Raw genomic sequence first — 22271 nt, 5'->3', positions numbered from 1 at the left:
CATTAATATTTTGTTAGAAATTTATTCTTAAGTTGTTAAGAATATGAGTGACAGTTTTTCTAGCACAAAGTATCATAAATTGGTTCACAATTGAGGATACTTCACATCGGACATGACTTATCCAGAAAGATTGCATTCATGTTTGTTCCAATGTATTTATATGAGATATAAATAACATGGAATGGTGAGTCTCATGCCATATAACAAACATGATAGGCACTTATGCATGATTAGTAGGCTGAGCCAGTGACATTTATGACAAGCACAAGGAGTTTACTCTTGTCAATGCATTGTTATAAATCATATCAGTGCATATAATCTTTAGACCTGAGATAGCACAGTTATCTTGTATATAGGTGGTTTGAATTTGATACTGCTTTCATACTTATACTGCGTATGGGTATATGGGCATGTGTTGGCTCCTACTAGTTATATATGGAGGTAGGTATCGATCAAGATGAAATCTGTTACCTTAAGTAAATAGCGATAAAATCCTATGTTCATTTAATTGTTCTTGATGTTTCAAGTTCCTGGCTAGGACAGATAGATTTAATCAGAAAAGAGTTTTTGATGAGAAAAACCTTTTTAATCATGAACTAGAATAAAAAGAGAACATAATATTCATAGCAAATGGGGTTTGACATAAACCACGACTCCAGCTCGAATTGGAATTTTGTAACAGAGAGATTCTAGTGCATGGTAACATATGATTATAAGTTCATTTAAGGTAAACCTTATTACTAGTTGGGTGGCTACGGCATGCTATGTTAGGTGTTAACCATAGTCTATGAGCTGCCTAAAATGATTTAAAGAAATAATTTATGGTAAGAAAGAGTTCTGATGATATTAAGAGTTGATATCATATCTCATTGCCAATTTTTTGATGAGCCTAGTGAGTCACACACATACACAAGTAATCACGAAGTTAAATGTGATTTAATTAATTAATTAAAGAGTTTAATTGATTAAATAAATAGGTGTGGTTTGCAATTAGATTTCAAAGTCCCTAGCATGGTTTGAAACCAAATCTAGATTATTGAATGTATAGTACAAGTTAAATTTATATTTAAAGTGTTTAAATATGAATTTAATTATGAGAAATTAATTAATAGAGATTAATTAATTAATTTATATTTGATATAAATTGATTAGAAAAATAGAAATAATTATTTTGGGTTGAGAACTCAAAATTAATACACAGGGGTATTTTGGTCATTTCACAGGATGACATGTGGCACCATGAGATGGTGACACATGGCATTACACATAAGCTTGCTATTTGTCCTTTAATCATGTACGATAATCAAAATCAAGATTAAATCTAAGTTTGACACATAGCACAATGTGATTGGGTCAATTAAACTAAGAGCCAATCAGAAGGTGACATGTGGCAAGGGTTTTAAGTGATGACCTAGCTGTATAAGGGAAAGGATGAAAAGAAAAATAACAAGGGTTGTTGTTCTTCTTTAGTGCCGCCACCCAAAGCACCTCTCCCTTCTCTTCTTCTTCATCTCCTTCCAAATTTAATCCTTGAAAACAATTTTTCAAAAATTAATTATGTGATTAAAATTCCTAATTAAACAATTTAATTAGGTATGGGCTTACTTACGGGCCTCAAGATATACAACAATATTAGTAGTATGCCCTAGAGCATATCATTTAGTATGTATCTTGTATATATTTTATTAATAAAAGACATTTTCATTTTTCCGTTTACATAATATATTTATGTGTAATAGAAAAGGTCCATTGATATTTTGTTAGAAATTCTATTCTTAAGTTGTTAAGAATATGAGTGACAGTATTTCTAGTACAAAGTATCATAAATAGGTTCACAATCAAGGATACTTCATAGTAAGGACATGACTTATCCAGAAAGATTGTATTAATGTTTGTTCCTAAGTTATTTAGATGAGATATAAATAAGATGGAATGGAAAGTCTCATGCCATATGAAAAACATGATAGGCACTTATACATCATAAGTAGGTCGAACCAGTGATACTTATGACAAGCACATGGAGTTTACTCTTGTCAATGTATTGTCAAAAATCATATCAGTGCATATAATCTTTAAACCTGAGATAGTACGGTTATCTTGTATATAGGTGGTTTGAATTTCATACTGCTTTCATACTTGTACTGTGCATGGGTATATGAGCATGTGCTAGTTATATATGTAGGAAGGTGTTGATCAAGATGGCATCTGTCCCTCTAAGTAAATAGGGATAAAATCCTATGTTCATTTAATTGTTCTTGATGTTACAAGTTCCTGGCTAGGACAGATATATTTAATCAGAAAAGTGTTTCTGATGAGAAAATCTTTTAAATCAAGAACTGGAATTAAAAGAGAACATAATATTCATAGCAAATGGGGTTTGACATAAACCATGACTCCAGCTCGAATTGGGATTTTGTAATAGAGAGATTCTAGTGCATGGTAACATATTATTATAGGTTCATTTAAGGTAAACCTTATTACTAATTAGATGGCCATGGCATACTATGCTAGGTGTTAACCATGGTCTATGAGGTGCATACAATGATTTAGAGAAATCATTTATAGTAAGAAATAGTTCTAATGATATTAAGAGTTGATATCATGTCTCATTGCCAATTAGTGATGAGCCTAGTAAGTCACACACATACACAAGTAATCACCAAATTAAATATGATTTAATTAATTAATTAATTAATTAAAGAGTTTAATTGATTAATTAAGCAGGTTTGGTTTGCAATTAGATTGCAAAGTCCCTAGCATGACTTGAAACCGAATCTAGATTGTTGGATGTATAGTATAAGTTAAATTTATATTTAAAGTGTTTAAATATGAATTTAATTAATGAGAAATTAATTAATAAAGATTAATTAATTGATTTATACTTGATATAAATTGATTAGAAAAAGGGAAATAATTATTTTGGGTTGAGAACTCAAAATTAAGACACAGGGGCATTTTGGTCATTTCATAGGTTAACATGTGGCACCATGAAATGGTGACACATGGGACTACGCATAGGCCTGCCAAATGTCTTTTAATCATGTAAGATGATTAAAATTAAGATTAAATATAGGTTTGGCACTTGGCACAATGTGATTGGGTCAATTAAACCTAGAGCCAATCAGAAGGTGACATGTGGCAAGGGATTTAAGTGGTGACCTAGCTATGTAAGTGTAAGGATGAAAGAACAAAAAATAACCAGCTGCTGCCTCCCTTTGTGCCCCCACCCTTGAGGCTGTCATTCTCTCTTCTTCTTCATCTCTCATCAATTCCAAGAGATTAGCAAACAATCTCTTGAATTAAAAATACGAGAAATTGTTTCAAGTGTCCTGTTTACATCTTTAATCTTTTAAAAGGTAAAACTTGATTTTCTAATTAATAGAAAAAGCTTTAGAAGTTGTTCATGGGCTGCCATAGGTGATCTTGGTGTGGACAAGCTAGAAGGATAACATCTAGTGTCCTAAAGACGCATCCCAATGGTGCTGAACACACTACAGTACATCAAGAGGTTAGTGCACTTATTCTTGATCTAATCTAGGGTTTTAAAATTAATCTGATTAATTCTAAAATCTTAAGAGGCAAATGTAGATCCAAAAATATATTAAAAGAGTTTTAATATGCTGTTTATCATTGAAATCAAATCGATAAAAAATGAATCTTGCATGATGCATGTGACCCTAGATGAAAAATTTTGAATTTCAATGATCTAAACTTGTGTTTTTCATGCTTCTGCCCCTTCAATTGGTATCAGAGCCACTATATTTGCCATTTAGATTGTTGATTATATGATTTAATTGTGTGGTATAATCATGAGATGATAGATCCACTGCTGGTTGCAATGAAAGGTGGCGGCTTGGTGACCAACACCATTGGTGCGCACACTTTGTGGCCTCCAATGGTGTGCGCAAGGTTTGGCTTTTTAATTTGCAATTGTTGTATGATCTAAAAGCTTATCCTATGTCTAATTAAATTGTTTAATTAGAGTTTTAATCACACAATTAAATTTTGATTCAAATCAGAATTTTAAAATTTGTTTGAATGTGATTCAAATCTGAATTTTAAAAGTTGTTTGAATGTGATTCAAATCTGAAATTTTAAAGTTGTTTGAATCATATTCAAATCTAAATTTTTTAAAATTGTTTGAATGTGATTCAAATCTGAATTTTAAAAAATTGTTTGAATATGATTAAAATCTAAACTTTTAAATTTGTTTGAATCATATTCAAATCTGAATTTTTAAGTTGAATATGAGATATTCAATTTAATTTAAGTATGTATGTTTTATTTAATTGTTAAATAGTGATATGCATGATGGATGATCATGGACTATAAAAGACCAATATGAATGGATTTATTTCTTTTATGTTTCTTTGGGAATGTAAATTAATTTATTTATTTTAATTTATTTTGGGCATGTATTATTAAGGTTGTAATAATTTTGGGTTGTAATTTCATTTATTTAAGTTCTTATAAATTCGCCTTGGTATGCCAAGGATTACTGTATAATTGGATTGCAAGAAGAACAAGGAGGTCAAGAGCATTGGTGGGACCAGTGGGAGGATTTCAATATCAAGTGTTGATTATGTACTCCTTCAGCAACTCTTGTAATATGAATGAATGAAATGCACCTAGGAATGCCCTAATTCAATTCTTGGTGGCTCAGAATTAAATCCCTTAGAAAGTCCATGATCATACCATATTTACTGTTTATCCATTAATGCATGAGATGTATGGGAATGTATGCAAGTATATGATATATGCATTCTAAATGGATAATGTGCAAATTGAGACCTTAATAGTAATTAGGACGACCATAAAATCTTCTAAACAAATGATTAAGTTGGAAATGGTATAATTAAAGTAATTATAATATGGTCCCTCCATTGAGGTAAGTATTTTAAGAAATTTTAAATACTTGCATAAGATTCAATTAATTTAAGAGATTTTCTTAAGAATAATTGTTAAACATGAGATGTTGTAAATATTTAAATGGTTTGGCGGTCAATATTGGATGTACCTGAGGACATTAAAGTTATTTGCATAATTACTAGCTCAATGGGATTAACTTAACTAATGCAAGATAAGTCAATAATGGATGTACCTGAGATTTTGAGCATTAGGGGCTAGGTAAAGAATTGAACCTCACATGAGATGTGATGGGCAAGGAGTTGCTCACTTATAGTTTATTGTAATTCCAATAACGGATATACCTGAGGATGATCAATAGAATTATAGGAATTCAATCACGCACTAGAAATCCATCCAACTAGGGTTTCCGTTTTCTACTTTGAAAGTGTAGGATTCGCTAAGTTAGTGGGAGGACCATTTTGATTAAAAGACCATAATTATTTTGGTTAATTACATGATACATTTACTAATAAATCTAGTTATTTTCAGCAGTTAATATTCTGATAATAATGAGCACAGAACAACCACCACCATTCAATATTCTTGCAAGCATACTTGATCGCAATAGATTGACAGGACCTAATATGTTTGATTGGCTAAGAAATTTGAAACTTGTCCTGAACCTTGAACATATAGGATATGTTCTAGACTCAAATGTTCCTGGTCCCTTACCTCCAGAGGCCACTCAAGAGGAACATAAAACTTTGGACAAGTGAAAGGAGCATGATATAAGAGCTAAGTGTTATATGCTTCCTTCCATGAGAAATGAGTTACAAAAGCAGCATGAGAACATGCAGAGTGAGAGTGAGATCCTTCTTCACCTACAAGAGTTGTATGGTGAGCACAGCAGGAATGCTAAGTATGAGATATCTAGACAACTATTCCGCATGAGGATGTCTGAGGGACAGAATGTTGGGGATCATGTCCACAAGATGATTCGACTAATTGAGCAGCTAGAACATCTTGACTTTAACATGGATTTCCAACTGCAGACGGATTTGATCCTTCAGTCCCTTCCTGAGTCATTTGGGAATTTTGTGACAAATTTCCATATGACTAAGCATAAATGCACCTTTGCTGGTTTACTCAACATGTTGGTTATTGCCCAAAAGAATATGTCGAGCAATATAGGAAAAGAAGTAGCTTTGATTGCGTCTTCTTCTGCTGGAAAGTCCAACAAGAAGAAGGGCAATAAGAAAAAGAAACCTCAGATTCCTACTTCCAAGAAGATAAGCTAAACAGATAGGGAAGACCAATGCTGACAAAGGCAAAAGGAAAGTGTTTCCACTGCCATAATGATGGGCATAGAAATAGGAACTGCCTAGAGAATAGCCAATAATAGAAGCTTGCACTAACGAGATATTAGACTCTAGGTTGGCAAAAGCTCAACTGTTGAAGCTTTAGCTGTAGGATCTAAATCTTTATATATGTATAGACATGTTTTGTATTTAAACAAGGTTTTGCATATACTTGATACCTTTTAAGAACATCATTTCTATATCTAGTTTGACTAGAGATGGTTATGAATTTCAGTTCATAAATGATGTTTGCAATATTTATTTTGGAAATAAATATGTTGGTTCGGGTTATATGCATGATGGACTTTATTATCTAGATAATAATGTTAAATACAAATCTAATGCAAACAATCTAAAAAAATGCAATGCCATGATGAAAATCAACTCAAGTTCAAAATATATTTGGCACCTAAGGTTAGGCCATGTTGCAGAAGATAGGATTGCAAAGCTGGGGAAAATGAGGATTTTATCCTCATTTGGTTTTGAACCTACTCCAACTTGTGAATCCTGCCTTCAGGGAAAAATGACTAAATCACCCTTTGTTGGACAAGGACTAAGAGCTGAAAATATTTTGGAGCTAATAAATAGTGATGTATTAGGCCCATTTAAAGAAATGGCTAGAGGTGATTTTCATTATTTTATTACCTTTACTGATGATAAATCAAGGTTTGGGTATTTGTATTTGATCAAATACAAACATGAATCCTTTGAAAAGTTAAAAAAATTTAAATCTGAAGTAGAAAATCAAACAGGAAAAAGTATTAAAGCTCTTCGATCAGATCATGGAGGTGAATACTTGACCATTGAATTTGGTGAATACTTAAGAGAGCATGGCATTATTTCCCAGCTGACTCCTCCAGGAACACCACAGCTGAATGGTGTATCTAAAAGGAGAAATCGTACCCTATTAGATATGGTACGTAGTATGATGAGCTATACTAATATGCCAATCTCCTTTTGGGATTTACATTAGCATCAGCTTTGTATATTCTGAATAGGATTCCAACAAAATCAGTGTATTCCACACCTTATGAGATATGGCATGGAAGAAAACCAAGTCTTAAGCATGTTAAGATTTGGGGTTGTCCAGCTTATATCAAAAAGCTGAACACTGATAAACTGGAAAACAGATCAGAAAAGGGTCGATTTGTTGGATATCCAAAAGATAGTTTTGGATATTATTTTTATTTGCCCACATCACAAAAGGTTGTGATAAGTAGAGATGTCACATTTCTTGAACAACAGTTTATTCAAGAAGGAGGCAAAGGAAGGCAAATAGAGTTGGAATTGGAGAATTCTGACCAACCAACAGATCAGATGGATATAGATCCATCTAGTCAACCTACACCTATTGATGAAACATCTACAGCTATTCCTCGTAGAACAACCAGGGTATCTCACCCACTAGTAAGATATGGTTTCCTTCATGAAGAAGAACAAGAGTTGTCTACTCATGAAGAAATAGATCATGGAGATGATCCACTTACCTATGAAGAAGCTATATCAGATATAGACTCTTCAAAATGGATTGATGCTATGAAATCCGAGATTGATTCCATGTATAAGAATCAAGTTTGGGATCTTGTTAGCCCATCTAAAGGTATTGTACCTATAGGGAACAAATGGTTTTCAAGAAGAAAATTGGTTCTGATTGAAAGGTAGAAACCTATAAGGCAAGGCTAGTAGTGAAAGGGTTTCGCCAAAGGCAGGGAATCGATTATGAGGAGACTTTCTCGCCTGTTGCCATGCTTAAATCAATTAGAATTCTATTAGCAATAGCTGCATACTATGATTATGAGATTTGGTAGATGGATGTCAAAACAGCTTTTCTCAATGGATACATTGAAGAAAACATTTTCATGGAACAACCTAAGGGTTTTGAATCCCAAGATGGTTCCAAGGTATGCAAGCTAAAGCAATCCATTTATGGGTTGAAACAAGCTTCGAGGAGTTGGAACATCCATTTTGATGAAGCCATTAAATCATTTAGTTTTATCAAAAATGAGGATGAGCCATGTGTATATACGAAAGGTTAGTGACAATGCTATCACTTTCCTTGTCTTATGTATGGATAACATACTGTTGATGGCTAATGACACAGGTATGTTGACAACTGTAAAGGTATGATTGTCAAATACATTCTCCATGAAAGACTTAGGGGAGGCAACCTATATTCTTGGGATTCGCATCTATAGAGATAGAGCAAAAAGAATAATTGGTTTATACCAAAGTCTATACTTGGAAAAAGTGTTAAAGAGGTTTAACATGCTTGATCCCAAGAGAGGATTGTTACCAGTGAGACATGGTATCCACCTTTCTAAAGAGATGTCTCCAAAGACACCTGAAGAAAGAGATAAAATGGCCAGGATTCCATATGCATCAGCTATTGGAAGTTTAATGTATGCAATGTTGTGGACTAAGCCGAATATTGCATATGCTGTTAGTTTGACTAATCCAATCCAGGTTTGGAACACTGGATAGCTATTAAGAATATCCTTAAGTACTTGAGAAGAACTAAGGATTTATTCTTGATTTATGGAGGTGGAGACTTGCTATTGGATGGTGATACTGATTCTGATTTCCAATCAGATATCGATGATAGAATGTCTACCTCTAGGTATGTGTTCATTTGTAATGGAGGTGCAGTCAGTTGAAAGAGTTCCAAACAGAGCACGACTGCAGATTCCACTACCGAGGTTGAGTATATTACTACATCAGATGCTGCAAAGGAAGCTGTTTGCATAAAGAAGTTCGTGACAGAACTTGCATTAGTTCCTTCCATTGAGTCAGTAGTTCCACTTCACTGTGACAACAATGGAGCAGTCATACAGGCTAAGGAACCCCGGTCTCACCCGAAATCCAAACACATAAAAAAGCGCTACCACATTATCAGAGAATAGTTGGGCAAGGCGATACAGCCATATAGAAAATAGTATCAGCTAAAAAATCCAGTTGATCAATTCATTAAGCCTTTGTCACAAGCTCAGTTAGACCAACATCTTGAGAAGATGGGCCTAAGGTATTGTAATGATGGCTCTAGTGCTAGTGGGAAATTGTTAGTAGTATGCCCTAGAGCATATCATTTAGTATGTATCTTATATATATTTTATTAATAAAAGGCATTTTCACTTTTCTGTTTACATAATATATTTATGTGTAACAGAAAATGTCCATTGATATTTTGTTAGAAATTCTATTCTTAAGTTGTTAAGAATATGAGTAACAGTATTTCTAGTACAAAGTATCATAAATAGGTTCACAATCGAGGATACTTCATAATAAGGACATGACTTATTCAGAAAAATTGTATTCATGTTTGTTCCCAAGTTATTTATATGAGATATAAATAAGATGGAATGGTGAGTCTCATGCCATATGACAAATATGATAGGCACTTATACATGATAAGTAGGTCGAACCAGTGACACTTATGACAAGCACATGGAGTTTACTCTTGTCAATGTATTGTCATAAATTATTTTAGTGCATATAATCTTTAGACCTGAGATAGCACAGTTATCTTGTACATAGGTGGTTTGAGTTTGATACTACTTTCATACTTATACTGTGTATGGGCATATGGGCATGTGTTAGCTCCTACTAGTTACATATAGAGGTAGGTGCTGATCAAGATGGAATCTGTTCCTCTATGTAAATAGGGATAAAATTCTATGTTCATTTAATTGTTCTTGATGTTTCAAGTTCCTGGCCAAGACATATAGATTTAATCGGAAAAGAGTTTCTGATGAGAAAATATTTTTAATCATGAACTGGAATTAAAAGAGAACATAATATTCATGGCAAATGGGATTTGACATAAACCATGATTCCAGCTCGAATTGGGATTTTGTAACAGAGAGATTCTAGTGCATGATAACATATGATTATAGGTTCATTTAAGGTAAACCTTATTACTAATTGGGTGGTCATGGCATGCTATGCTAGGTGTTAACCATGGTCTATGAGGTGCATAAAATGATTTAGAGAAATCATTTATGGTAAGAAAGAGTTCTGATGATATTAAGAGTTGATATCATGTCTCATTGCCAATTAGTGATGAGCCTAGTAAGTCACACACATACACAAATAATCACCAAATTAAATATGATTTAATTAATTAATTAAAGAGTTTAATTGATTAATTAAATAGGTTTGGTTTGCAATTAGATTGTAAAGTCCCTAGCGTGGCTTGAAACCAAATCTAGATTATTGGATGTATAGTATAAGTTAAATTTATATTTAAAGTGTTTAAATATGAATTTAATTAATGAGAAATTAACTAATAAAGATTAATCAATTGATTTATATTTGATATAAATTGATTAGAAGAAGAGAAATAATTATTTTGGGTTGAGAACTCAAAATTAAGACACAGGGGCATTTTGACCATTTCACAGGGTGACATGTGGCACCATGAGATGGTGACACATGACGCTACGCATAAGCTTGCCAAATGTCTTTTAATCATGTAAGGTTATTAAAATTAAGATTAAATATAGGTTTGACACTTGGCACAATGTGATTGGGTCAATTAAATCTAGAGCCAATCAGAAGGTGATACGTGACAAGGGTTTTAAGTGGTGACCTAGCTATATAAGTGTAAGGATGACAGAACATAAAAACAACTAGCTACTACCTCCCTTTGTGCTGCCACCCTTGAGGCTGCCATTCTCTCTTCTTTTTCATCTCTCATCAATTCCAAGAGATTAGCAAACAATCTCTTGAATTAAAAATACTAGAAATTGTTTCTAGCGTCCTATTTACATCTTTAATCTTTTAAAAGGCTAAACTTGATTTTCTAATTAATAGAAAAAGCTTTAGAAGCTGTTCAAGGGCTGCCATAGGTGATCTTGGTGTGGACAAGCTAGAGAGACAACATCTGGTGTCCTAAAGATGCATCCCAAAGGTGCCAAACATACTACAGTGCATCAAGAGGTTAGTGCACTTGTTCTTGATCTAATCTAGGGTTCTAAAATTAATATGATTAATTCTAAAATCTTAAATGGCAAATGTAGATCCAAAAATATATTAAAAGAGTTTTAATATGTTGTTTATCATTGAAATCAAATAGATAAAAATGAATCTTGCATGATGCATGTGACCCTAGATGAAAAATTTTGAATTTCAATGATCTAAACTTGTGTTTTTCATGCTTCCGCTCCTTCAAACAATTGCATAATGAATGAGTGGAAGCATGAAAAACACAAGTTTATATCATTGAATTCAAAAATATTTCACCTAGGGTCACATGCATCATGCAAGATTCATTTTTATCTATTTGATTACAATGATAAACAACATATTAAAACTCTTTTAATATGTCTTTGGATCTGTATTTGCCATTTAAGATTTTAAAGTTAATCAGATTAATTTTAGAAACCTAGATTAGATCAAGAACAAGTGCACTAACCTCTTGATGCATTGCAGTGTGTTTGGCACCTTTGGGATGTGCCTTTAGGACACCAGATATTGTCCCTCTAGCTTGTCCACATCAAGATCACCTATGGCAGCCCTTGAATAGCTTCTAAAGCTTTTTTTATCAATTAGAAAATCAAGTTTTGCCTTTTAAAAGATTAACGATGTAAATAGGACACTAGAAACAATTTCTAGTATTTTTAATTCAAGAGATTATTTTGCTAATCTCTTGGAATTGATGAGAGATGAAGAAGAAGAGAGAATGGAAGCCTCAAGGGTGGTGGCACAAAGGGACACAGTAGCTGGTTATAATTTTTCTTTTCATAATAACACTTATATAGCTAGGTCACCACTTAAAACCCTTGCCACATGTCACCTTCTAATTGGCTCTAGGTTTAATTGACCTAATCACATTGTGCTAAGTGTCAAACCTATATTTAATCTCAATTTTAATCATCTTACATTATTAAAAGACATTTGGCAAGCTTATGTGTAATGACATGTATCCCCATCTCATGGTGCCACATGTCACCCTATGAAATGACCAAAATGCCCTTGTGTCTTAATTTTGAGTTCGCAACCCAAAATAATTATTTCTCTTCTTCTAATCAATTTATATCAAATATAAATTAATTAATTAATCTCTATTAATTAATTTCTCATTAATTAAATTCATATTTAAATACTTTAAATATAAATTTAACTTATACTATACATCCAATAACCTAGATTTGGTTTCAAGTCATGCTAGGGACTTTGCAATCTAATTGCAAACCAAACCTATTTAATTAATCAATTAAACTCTTTAATTAATTAATTAATTAAATCATATTTAATTTGGTGATTACTTGTGTATGTGTGTGACTTACTAGACTCATTACTAATTGGCAATGAGACATGATATCAACTCTTAATATCATTAGAACTCTTTCTTACCATAAATGATTTCTCTAAATCATTTTATGCACCTCATAGACCATGGTTAACACCTAGCATAGCATGCCATGGCCACCCAATTAGTAATAAGGTTTACCTTAAATGAACCTATAATTACCATGTATTAGAATCTCTCTGTTACAGAATCCCAACTCAAGCTGGAGTCATGGTTTATGTCAAACCCTATTTGCTATGAATATTATGTTCTCTTTTAATTCTAGTTCTTGATTAAAAAGATTTTCTCATCAGAAACTCTTTTCTGATTAAACCTATCTATCCTGGCCAGGAACTTGAAACATCAAGAATAATTAAATAAATATAGGATTTTATCCATATTTACTTAGAGGAACAGATTCCATCTTGATCAACACCTACCTCCATATATAACTAGTAGGAGCCAACACATGCCCATATACCCATACACAATACAAGTATGAAAGTAGTATCAAACTCAAACTACCTATATGCAAGATAACTGTGCTATCTCAGGTCTAAAGATTATATGCACTGATATGATTTATGATAATACATTGACAAGAGTAAACTCCATGTGCTTGTCATAGGTGTCACTGATTCGACCTACTTATCATGTATAATTGCCAATCATGTTTGTCATATGTCATGAGACTTACCATTCCATCTTATTTATATCTCATATAAATAACTTGGGAACAAACATGAATACAATCTTTCTGGATAAGTCATGTCCTTATTGTGAAGTATCCTTGATTGTGAACCTATTTATGATACTTTGTACTAGAAATACTATCACTCATATTCTTAACAACTTAAGAATAGAATTTCTAACAAAATATCAATGGACCTTTTCTATTACACATAAATAAATTATGTAAACAGAAAAGTGGAAATGCCTTTTATTAATAAAAACATGTACAAGATATATACTAAATGATATGCTCTAGGGTATATTACTAACATAGAAATCGTGTCATGATCAAAACTGCGTGTCTTTTTTAGAATTTTGTTTTATGATTGATGGAATGAAGTATGTTTTTATTAAGAAATTTTTTAGCTTTGGAAATAAAGCATGATTTTATATGTATTAATATTTGAATTGATTTACTTGGGAAAATTGTGATTTAATTTTTGTGGAAATTATTATTTTCTTTAAATTGTACGCCATTAAGTCTTTGGCTCAGCAATAGCTTTTATTGCTGTCGTAGGTAAAGGGGTAGATAAAGTAGCAGAGTAGGTTGCTTGGGACTCGAAGTGACTAGATTTTTTGGGATCATTACCGGGTATATAGATTATACTCTTGTAAATTTTTATTTTAATGTACATGTAACTGTGTGTATGTTTATTGAACTTGAGCAGTTGTATAATAAATTTTGGAATTTTATTTTGGCCATTGTAAATATTTGTACTGCAACTTAATATTTCTCATAAATGAAAAGTTTAAGTTTTTCCTTTTTGTTTACATTTTTTTATTAAAATAATGAACTGCTCGAAATTGTGGTTGTTGAGATTAAATTGGGGAGTGCTTTTAACAGGTTTTTAAAGAACTATTTTCCTAAAATATAGACGGCACTCTGCTGAATTTTTCGTAAAAATTTAGGAGATTTCAAATTAATTTCGAAATTTGATTTATAACTTAAACTTCGATTTAAGGTTTAATATAATAAATCAGCATTACCCACCACTTTAAAATGATTAGAAATTGATTTAAAATCCCTAGTAGTATATTTAATGGATTATCAAAAGGCGAAGTTCGATAATTCATTACGTATACTATAGGATAATGTTATGCCTTACGGAGGGGTAAGGTGTCACATGTTTTAGTGGTATCAGAGCTAATTTTCAAAGTATATTTTGAATTGTGAATTTCAGTATTTTTCTTGATAAGTACAACTGCTCAATGTCATTATTTAATACATATGGTGCATTACATTATGAATATGAACTAATGGAGGGAATGTTAGTAGTATACCCTAGAGCATATCATTTAGTATGTATCTTGTACATGTTTTATTAATAAAAGGCATTTTCACTTTTTCGTTTATATAATATATTTATGTGTAATAGAAAAGGTCCATTGATATTTTGTTAAAAATTCTATTCTTAAGTTGTTAAGAATATGAGTGCTAGTATTTCAAGCACAAAGTATCATAAATTGGTTCACAATTGAGGATACTTCACACAGGACATGACTTATCCAGAAAGATTGTATTCATGTTTGTTCCCAATGTATTTATATGAGATATAAATAAGATGGAATGGTGAGTCTCATGCTATATAACAAACATGATAGGCACTTATGCATGATAAGTAAGCCGAACCAGTGGCACTTATGATAAACACATGGAGTTTAGTCTTGTCAATGCATTGTCATAAATCATATCAGTGCATATAATCTTTAGACCTGAGATAGCACAGTTATCTTGTGTATAGGTGATTTGAGTTTGATACTACTTTCATACTTATACTGTGTATGGGTATATGGGCATGTGTTGGCTCCTACTAATTATATATGGAGGTAGGTGTTGATCAAGATAGAATCTGTTACCCTAAATAAATAGGGATAAAATCCTATGTTCATTTAATTATTCTTGATGTTTTAAGTTCCTAGCCAAGACAGATAGATTTAATCAGAAAAGAGTTTCTGATGAGAAAATCTTTTTAATCAAGAGCTAGAATTAAAAGAGAACATAATATTCATAGCAAATGGAGTTTGACATAAACCATGACTACAGCTCGAATTAGGATTTTATAATAGAGAGATTCTAGTGCATGGTAACATATGATAAAAGGTTCATTTAAGGTATTCCTTATTACTAATTGGGTGGCCATGGCATGCTATGCTAGGTATTAACCATGGTCTATGAGGTGCCTAAAATGATTTAGAGAAATCATTTATGGTAAGAAAAAGTTCTAATGATATTAAGAGTTAATATCATATCTCATTGCCAATTAGTGATGAGTCAAGTGAGTCATATACATACATAAGTAATCACCAGTTAAATATGATTTAATTAATTAGTTAAAGAGTTTAATTGATTAATTAAATAGGTTTGGTTTGTAATTAGATTGCAAAGTTCGTAGCATGGCTTGAAACCAAATCTAGGTTATTGGATGTATAGTATAAGTTAAATTTATATTTAAAGTGTTTAAATATGAATTTAATTATGAGAAATTAATTAATAAAGTTTAAGTAATTAATTTATATTTGATATAAATTGATTAGAAGAAGAGAAATAATTATTTTGAGTTGAGAAGTCAAAATTACAATACAATGGTAATTTGGTCATTTCACAGGGTGACATATGGCACCATGAGATGGTGACACATGGCACCATATAAGCTTGCTATTTGTCTTTTAATCATGTAAGATGATCAAATTCAAGGTTAAATCTAGGTTTGACACTTGGCACAATGTGATTGGGTCAATTAAACAACGAGGCAATAAGAAGATGATATGTGGCAAGGGTTTTAAGTGTTGACCTAGCTATATAAGAGAAAGGATTAAAGAACAAAAGAAGCATTTTGATTTTTTATCAAAAGATGCCACCACCTCTCATCCCTCTTCCTCTCTTCTTCTTCATCTCTCATCTATTCAAAGAGAATTGCAAACATTTTCTTGAATTAAAATTGCTAGAAATTATTTCTAGTGTCCAATATACATATGCAACCTCTCTAAAAGGCAAAACCTCAATTTCTAATTGATTGGAAAGGCTTGAGAAGCTGTTCAAGTGGCTGCCATTGGTGATCTTGGTGTAGACAAGCTAGAGGGACAACATCTGGTGTCCTAGGTGCTTCCCAAAGGTACCAAACACATCAACAGTGCATCAAAAGGTTAGTGCACATGTTCTTGTATTAATCTAGGATTCTAATGAATTAATCTATTAATTCTAAAATCTTAAATGGCAAATGTAGATCCAAAAACATATTAATAGTGTTTTAATATGCTGTTGAACATTGAAATCAATTAGGTAAATAATGAATCTTGCATGATGCATGAGACCCTAAAAGAAAATTTTTGAATTCAATGTTCTAAACTAATAATTTTCATGCTTCCGCTCCTTTAATTAGTATCAGAGCCACTATATTTGCCATTTAGATTGTTCAATATATGATTTAATTATGTGATTTGATCAAGAGTTGATTGAATCAAGGCTGGTTGGATGCTTATGTGTTGTGGCACATATGATGGAACCACCATAGGTGGCAGAATCAATGGCACTTCATGGTGTGCAAGGTTTGATTGAGTGTGGGCTTGTTTTCAAGGCCCATAATTAGGCCCATGACTAATTAAAATGTTTAATTAGGAGTTTTAATCACATAATTAAATTCAAATCTGAATTTTTAAATTTGTTTGAATCATATTCAAATCTGAATTTTTAAGTTGAATACGAGATATTCAATTTAATTTAAGCATGTATGTTTTAATTAATTATTAAATAGTGATATGCATGATGGATGATCATGGACAATAAAAGACCAATGTGATTGGATTTATTTCTTTTATGTTTCTTTGGGTTGTAAATTAATTAATTAATTTTAATTTATTTTGGTGGCATGTATTATAAAGGTTGTAATATTTTTTGGGTTGTAATTTCATTTATTTGGTTCTTGTAAATTCGCCTTGGTATGCCAAGGATTACTATGTAATTGGATTGCAAGAAGATCAAGGAGGTCAAGAGTATTGGTGGGACTAGTGGGAGGAATTCAAGATCAAGTGTTGATTATGTACTCCTTAAGTAACTCTTGTAATATGAATGAATGAAATGCACCTAGAAATGCTCTGATTCAATTCTTTGTGGCTCAGAATTGAATCCCTTAGAAAGTCTATGATCATACCATATTTATTGTTTATCCATGAATGCATGAGATGTATGGGATTGTATGCAAGTAAATGATATATGCATGCTAAATGGATAATGTGCAAAGTGAGACCATAATAGTAATTAGGCCGACCATAAAATCTTCCAAATAAATGATTAAGTTGGAAATGGTATAATTAAAGTAATTATAACATGGGCCCTCCATTGAGGCAATTATTTTAAGAAATTTTAAATACTTGCATATGATGCAATTAATTTAAGAGATGTTCTTAAGAATAATTGTTAAGCATAAGATGTTGTAAATATATAAATGGTTTGGTGGCCAATAATGGATGTGCTTGAGGTCATTAAAATTATTTGCATGTTTACTAGCTCAATGGGATCAATTTAACTAATGTAACATAAATCGATAATGGATGTGTCTGTGATTTTGAGCATTAGGGGCTAGGTAAAGGATTGAACCTCACATGAGATGTGATGGGCAAGGAGTTTGCTCACTTACAGTTTGTTGTAATTCTAATAATGGATGTGCTAGAGGATGATCAATAAGACTTAAGAATTCAATCACCTACTATAAATCCATCCAACTAGGATTTCTGTTTTCTACTTTGAAAGTGTAGGATTCGCTAAGTTAGTAGGAGGACTAATTTGATTAAAAGACCATAATCAATTCTGTTAAATACATGACATATTTACTAATTAATCTGGTTATTTTTTGCAGTTAATTTTCTGATAATAATGAGCACACCACAACCACCACCATCCAATATCCTTGTAAGCATACTTGATTGCAATAGGTTGACAAGGCCTAATCTTTCTGACTGGCTAAGAAATTTAAAACTTGTCTTGAACCTTGAACATATAGGATATGTTCTAGACTCAAATGTTCCTCGTCCCTTACCTCCAGAGGCCACTCAAGAGGAACATGAAACTTTAGACAAGTGGAAGGAGCATGATATGAGAGCCAAGTGTTACATGCTTCCTTCTATGAGTAATGAGTTACAAAAACAGCATGAGAACATGCAGAGTGCGAGTGAAATCCTCCTTCACCTACAAGAGTTGTATGGTGAACATAGCAGGAATGCCAGGTATGAGATATCTAGGCAGCTATTTCGCATGAGGATGTTTGAGGGACAGAATGTTGGGGATCATGTCCACAAGATGATTCGGCTGATTGAGTAGCTGGAATATCTTGACTTTAGCATGGATTTCCAACTGCAAAAGGATTTGATCCTTCAGTCCCTACCTGAGTCATTTGGGAATTTTGTAATAAATTTCCATATGACTAACCAAGAATGCACCTTGGCTTGTTTACTCAATATGCTGGTTATTGCCCAAAAGAATATGCTGGGTAATAAAGGAAAAGAGGTAGCTTTGATTGCATCTTCTTCTGCTGGAAAGTCCAACAAGAAGAAGGGCAATAAGAAAAAGAAACCTCAAATTCCTGGTCCTTCCAAGAAGATAGCTAAACAAAAAGGGTAGATTAAATCTGATGGAGGTAAAGGAAAGTGTTTCAACTGCCAGCAGGATGGACAATGGAAAAGGAACTGCCCAGAGTATCTTGCTTCTCTAAAGGACAAGAAGGATACACCTTTAGAAGGTATGTCTATATCTTGTTATTGAGATGTTGATAATACTAATAGTTCATCTACAGCTTGGATTTTAGATATTGGTGCTAGTTCTCACATTTCTTATGATATGCAGGAACTAGCAGACAGAAGCAGCTTGCGTTCTCGAGATGTTAAACTTCGTATTGACAATGACTCAACTGTTAAAGCTTTAGCCATAGGATCTAAATCTTTTTACATGTCTAGACATGTTTTGTGTTTGAATAATATTTTACATGTACTTGATGCTTTTAAGAACATCATTTATATATCTAGTTTGACTAGAGATGGTTATGAAATTCAGTTCACAGATGATATTTGCAATATTTATTTTGGAAATAAATATATTAGCTCGGGTTATATGCATGATGGTCTTTATTATTTGGATAATAATGACAAACACAAATTGAATGCAAGCAATCTAAATGAATGCAATGCCATGGTGAAAATCAACTTAAGTACAAAATATATTTGGCACTTAAGATTAAGTCATGTTGCAGAAGATAGGAATGCAAAACTGGAGAAAATGGGGATTCTATCCTCATTGGGTTCTAAATCTACTCCAACTTGTGAATCCTGCCTTCAAGGGAAAATTACTAGATCACCCTTTGTTGGACAAGAATTAAGAGCTAAAAATATTTTGGAGTTAATACATAGTGATGTATGTGGCCCATTTAGAGAAATGGCTAGAGGCAGTTTTTATCATTTTATTACCTTTACTAATGACAAATCAAGGTTTGGGTATTTGTATTTGATGAAATACAAACATGAATCCTTTGAAAAGTTCAAAGAATTTAAATCTGAAGTAGAAAATCAAACAGGAAAAAGTATTAAAGCTCTTCAATCAGATCATGGAGATGAATACTTGAGTACTGAATTTGATGAATACTTGAAAGTGCATGGCATTGTTTCCCAGCTGACTCCTCTAGGAACACCATAGCTGAATGGTGTATCTGAAAGGGGAAATCGTACCCTATTAGATATGGTACGTAGTATGATGATCTATACTGATATGCCAATCTCCTTTTGGGGATTTGCATTAGAATCAGCTTTGCATATTCTAAATAGGATTCCATCAAAATCAGTATCTTCCACACCTTATGAGATATGGCATGAAAGAAAACCAAGTCTTAAGCATGTTAAGATTTGGGGTTGTCCAGCTTATATAAAAAGCTGAACACTGATAAATTGGAAATCAGATAAAAAAAGGGTCAATTTGTTGGATATGCAAAAGATAGTTTTGCATATTATTTTTATTTGCCTACATCACAAAAGGTTGTGGTAAGTAGAGATGCCACATTTCTTGAACAATAGTTTGCTTAAGAAGGAGGCAAAGGAAGGCCAATATAGTTAGAATTGGAGAATTCTTACCAACCAACAGATCAGATGGATATGGATCCATCTAGTCAACCTACACCTATTGATGAAACATCTACAGCTATTCCTCGTAGATTAACCAGGATATCTCACCCACCAGTGAGATATGGTTTTCTTCATTAAGAAGAATAAGAGTTGTCTACTCATGAAGAAGTAGATCATGGAGATGATCCACTTACCTATGAAGAAGCTATATCAGATATAGACTCTTCAAAATGGATTGATGCTATGAAATCCGAGATTGATTCCATGTATAAGAATCAAGTTTGGGATCTTGTTGGCCCATCTAAAGGTATTGTACCTATAGGGAATAAATGGGTTTTGAAGAAGAAAATTGGTTCTGATGGAAAGGTAGAGACCTATAAAGCAAGGTTAGTAGCGAAAGGGTTTCGCTAAAGGCAAGAATAGACTATGAGGAGACTTTCACTCATGTTGCCATGCTTAAATCAATTAGGATTCTATTGGCAATAGCTGCATACTATGATTATGAGATTTGGCAGATGGATGTCAAAACATCTTTTCTCAATGGTACATTGAAGAAAACATTTTCATTGAATAGCCTAGGGGTTTTGAATCTCAAGATGGTTCCAAAGTATGTAAGCTAAAGTGATCCATTTATGGGTTGAAACAAGCTTCGAGGAGTTTGAACATTCATTTTGATGAAGCCATTAAGTCATTTGGTTTTATCAAAAATGAGGATAAACCATGTTTATATAAGAAGGTTAGTGATAGTGCTATCACATCCCTTGTCTTATATGTGGATGACATTTTATTGATGGGTAATGATACAGGTATGTTAACAGCTGTAAAGGTATGGTTGTCAAACACATTCTCCATGAAAGACTTAGCGGAGGCAACCTATATTCTTGGGATTCGCATCTATAGAGATAGAGCGAAATGAATAATTGGTTTATCCCAAAGTCTATACTTGGAAAAGGTGTTAAAGAGGTTTAACATGATTGATTCCAAGAGAGGATTGTTACCTGTGAGATATGGTATCCACCTTTCTAAAGAGATGTCTCCAAAGACACCTGAAGAAAGAGATAAAATGGCCAGGATTCCATATGCTTTGGCTATTGGAAGTTTGATGTATGCAATGTTGTGTACTAGGCCGGATATCGCATATGCTGTTAGTTTGACTAGTAGGTATCAAACCAATCCAGGTTTGAAACACTTGATAGCTGTCAAGAATATCCTTAAGTACTTGAGAAGACTTAAGGATTTATTCTTAATATATGGAGGTGGTGACTTGCAATTGGATGGTTATACTGATTCTGATTTCCAATCAGATATCGATGATAGAAAGTCTACCTCTAGGTATGTGTTCATTTGTAATGGAGGTGCAGTCAGTTGAAAGAGTTCCAAATAGAGTACAACTGCAGATTCCACAACTAATGAATATATTGCTGCATCAGATGCTGCAAAGGAAGGTATTTGGATAAAGAAGTTCGTGACAGAACTTGCAGTAGTTCCTTCCATTGAGTCAGCAGCTCCACTCTACTGTGACAACAATGGAGCAGTCATACAGGCTAAGGAACCCTGGTCTCACCAGAAATCCAAATACATAGAAAGCTGCTACCACATTATTAGAGAGATAGTTGGGCGTAGCGAGATAGCCATGCAGAAAATAGCATCAGCTGAAAAGCCAACTGATCCATTCACTAAGCTTATGTCACAAACTCAACTAGACCGACATCTTGAGAAGATGGGTCTAAGATATTGTAATGAATGGCTCTAGTGCTAGTGGGAGATTATTATTAGTATGCCCTAAAGCATATCATTTAGTATGTATCTTGTACATGTTTTTATTAATAAAAGGCATTTTCACTTTTCCATTTACATAATATATTTATGTGTAAAAGAAAAGGTCCAATGATATTTTATTACAAATTCTATTCTTAAGTTGTTAAGAATATGAGTGACAGTGTTTC

Source organism: Hevea brasiliensis, chromosome 1 (genome assembly GCF_030052815.1).
Source record: "Hevea brasiliensis isolate MT/VB/25A 57/8 chromosome 1, ASM3005281v1, whole genome shotgun sequence".
Taxonomy (NCBI): domain Eukaryota; kingdom Viridiplantae; phylum Streptophyta; class Magnoliopsida; order Malpighiales; family Euphorbiaceae; genus Hevea; species Hevea brasiliensis.
Note: the sequence above shows the minus strand (reverse complement) of the source record.